Below are 4,003 nucleotides of genomic sequence, written 5' to 3'. Positions count from 1 at the left end.
TCATGGATAAAGTTTCTCAAATTTTTTGGGCATGATTTCAATCTAAAATCGACTTCTTAACATTTAAACTATTTTTATACAGAGGTTGTTCAGTAGAAATCATAATTATTTCAATTCAAATTACTTCATTAGTCAGTGTTACTCAAGCTAACATGAATTGGAAGTCGACATGGATTAACAGTCCAGAGCATGACGGATACAATTTTACAAAGTTTAATAGCATTTCAAATTTAGACATTTTCATGTTCCACGTAGATCTTATGTAGCATTCGTTCTTTCTTTTCTTTTTCTTTTTTTCAATTCGCATAGACATATCCTGTTAGTTTCAGTAACATCCCATAACATAATGTCCAGAATTGAAATAATAATGATGTTTGGTAACTTGATAGCAAGAATTTTTAAGGTCAGATGTCCTAATTGATATTTTTGTCTAAGTTTGATGACCTCGAAACAAAAATTTTCAAGCTTTGGAGAAAGAGACGGCATTTCGGATAAAGTGGGACCCTATATATTACTCTACAATCAGAATTTCATGAATTCCTGAATCTTTATCGATAATAATGCAGTAATATGTTGTACCTTCGAAGTCTACTGGAGATTTCTTGCGTACAACGTATTTGAAAAGGATTGCAAAAGAATTGCGTCGCATAGGAATTTGAAACCACCAACGGTACTTTTCTTTGTCTACCACTAGACAAGGACGAATAACGGAATTTTAATTGATTGACTGCTGGCCTTCTTGTGGCCAAGTTGGCGTTATTGGGATCCAATGTGCTTAGAATAATTCTTCTCAAACAAACCCAACTGGCAACGTGTGTCTCCCCGAAAAAACAAGGCCTATGTGATCTTGTTTACGATTTTTTAGGGGATCACTCAAGGAGCACGACTCCATGTGCTTATGCCAACTGGTCAAATGACTTTTTTTTTAATGATAAATTAACTTACAAGATTTAGACAATATAGATTGATTAAAATTATATTTATTAGTTTGAGTACTTGAAGAGATTTAAGAAAATATCTAATATTTTTTTCAAAATTTTCAATTAGATTACAATGTGAAGAATTTTAATAGGTATGATCTTTTATAATATGTTCAATATTCTAAAAAAACGTAAAATCTGGGTAGCCGTGAAGGTCAAGTTTTAAACTTTACAAACCTAGGCGTAAAAGATAGTTTTCTTATTTTTATATTATTTTAAATTTTTTATTATTCTAAAAATCATTTAATAACTAAAATAATGCATACCAAACATTTAAAATTGTAAAGTACTAAATTTAATTAATAGTTCCTACAATCAATAAATTATACAACTTTCAAATTTTCGAAAGCAAAAATTGAAGTATTTTTCATTATTTCAACTTTCAATTAAACAAGTCCTGCTCAATAGAATTATGGAAACACATGTATACTTTCAAAGTTTTCAACAAAAACAATAAGTCTCAAAATCATAATTGTATATTATTGATAGAATTGTAGTTTAAATTTTATCTAACTTTTTATTGAATAAAGTCGTTTTTTACTTTTGTGCAGATAAAGTCTTTTAAAAACTTAAAATAAAAGTCAAATAAAAGGCTTTTAAAAAAATATAATATTTAATAAAGCGTTCCTAAGCTTGGATGGATTATTGACATTTTATTTGATGGTTAGAGGTGAACTAAAAGCTAAGTAGTAGGAATTTAAAGGAAAGAAAAAAATATTCTCGAAGGAAAACTACAAAAAAGGAAATTCATTTTGTCGTTTAAACGAAAAAGTAGATTCTTAAGAACCCAACTTGCCTTTTCCCCTTGAATTTGAACTCTTACGCATTTATGCCTAGTCGTGTATTAAGTGATCAACTTGACAATTGATTGCGTAATTTTGCGCTTACCGAAACTCCACGTCTCGTGCCTACGTGCGCCTTTTAAAATATTGAATATCTTAGCTATAAAATCAAGAAGCAAAAGGTGTCAAAATGTAGGTGTTCAAATCCATGAGTCCTCTTAGAACGGGTCCTAGCAATCCATTATTTAGAAAATGAAAATATAAAAGGTGAGAAAGAAGGTCAATTTTTTTGGCAACTATTATAATTATATTTTTAATAGAGGATCACATGCACAGGACTATCTCTTCCCAAAACAAGGTGTTACTCGTGAGGATGGTAGTAGCATTAAAGGATGTGGTTCTTTGTATCATCAATTCACTTATTGTAGGGGGAGTTAGCTCCCATAGTTCACTTCGTTCCCTTCAAAGCTCAGTGCTTTCTATGGAAGCCATTGGTGCTTTTGGATTCAACCAACCTTTTTAATGATTATATAACTCAACAATCAATAAAGTCGTAATGGTAAAAATAAAAATAAAAATGCATTTTCTGGACTCGTGATCTAGAGTTTTTAGGAGAAGGATTCTTCAATAACCAGGATCATATCCAAAAAAAAAAAAAATCATGATTTTCAGTAGATATTGTTTGAACCATTTTATAAATTACTTATTCTAGATATAATATAAATAATTATTTATGTATTGTTCGGTATTTAGTTTCAGAGTTAAGGATTCTAAGTTGTAGCCTTGGAACTCTTAACTATAACGATAGTTGCGATGCAATCGGTTCAATAAAATAATCGAGAATCGAACTAAATTCAATCCAATTACATAGTATTAATTTCTTATTAAATCGGTAAACATTAAACTGGTGAAGTGACCACAGTTTTGCCATTTCTTAAACTATTGTTATTATTTTTTATTTTTAAAAGGATATTAACTAAAATTCCACCTGACCAGCTGTTTATACAGCCCATCCACTTAGTATTCATCGTAGCCTTTTCAATAAGTGTTTATTATTCTCCCAACATCAATATCCAATGTGGGAGTTAAACCTCCTAGCAAGTGGAAGAATAATTAAAATGTATGTTACTTTTGCGGTGCATAAACAAGTTACACAATTATAAATTTTATAGTAGCAAATATAAATTTGTATTTAACTCAAATTGATAATGTGAAATTTTAGTTACATTTTGTTGCCATAATCTTTCATCTTGTTTAGATTTTTTTTATTTTTTATTTTTTTAACCACCAATTCGATCTGGTGGAACATTTTTAACTTTGATCTTTCACATTTTTTTGAATCGATGGCTAAATTAGTACTTCTACACTTCACTCTCCTTTCTTATAGACTAACTACACACACATATGTATAAATAAAGAAATTAACAACTTGACATATAAATGTAAGTGTGCCCTTTTTTATGTAATCATATGTTGAAATAATAAAATGAAATAAACATCTTCAAAATAAAAGCCCTGTATATTTAGATGATCACATGTAACACTCCTATCGTATATCTAGATTACGCCATGCTTGTATGTATATACATTATGGTTATAAAAGTACCCACCATACAACTGCATAAGTCATATATACTATAAAGATTTTCAAAATATACCACACAAGACTGTGTGACCAAAACAGCCCCAGTTAGGTCTTCATCGTGTACATCAATCCTCAAAGTCCTATAGGAGCTTCAACAACTAGTCATGTCATCTATCGAGTTCCAAGCTTTCCACATTCACCTACAATAGAAGAACTGTATGAGCTACTGCCAAAAAAAACAAAACAAAACAAAACAAAAAATTTATCCCCAGCCACCTTGCTCTGATAGGGTTTAAAACCCCAGAAAATGATGATTTTTTTATTGATATAAATTACTTACACAATTTTAGGCAACCCACCACTAGAACGAATTTTCTTCATTCACTGTCTTACACACGCTTTCTCTCAAATTCTTTCACGCATATATATGCAGCTTCCTTGTTTATCTTTTATTTCCCACTATCTCTCTCTCATACTTCCTGCTCACATTCATTCATCATGCACCATCCCCTTTTTTTATAGAGGTACAAGTCGGTGGTGACAAATGTAGATCCATCTAGCTCTAGTAACAAGATAATATTACATATGGCTCCCAGAATCTTCTAGCATATAAGCTGTAAAATGAAACTACATGTGGGTAAATTAAGAATAATGGT

The sequence above is a fragment of the Olea europaea genome, chromosome 10 (assembly GCF_002742605.1).
Source record: "Olea europaea var. sylvestris chromosome 10, O_europaea_v1, whole genome shotgun sequence".
Lineage (NCBI taxonomy): Eukaryota > Viridiplantae > Streptophyta > Magnoliopsida > Lamiales > Oleaceae > Olea > Olea europaea.
The sequence above is the reverse complement of the archived record's forward strand: the minus strand, read 5'-3'. Positions refer to the sequence as shown.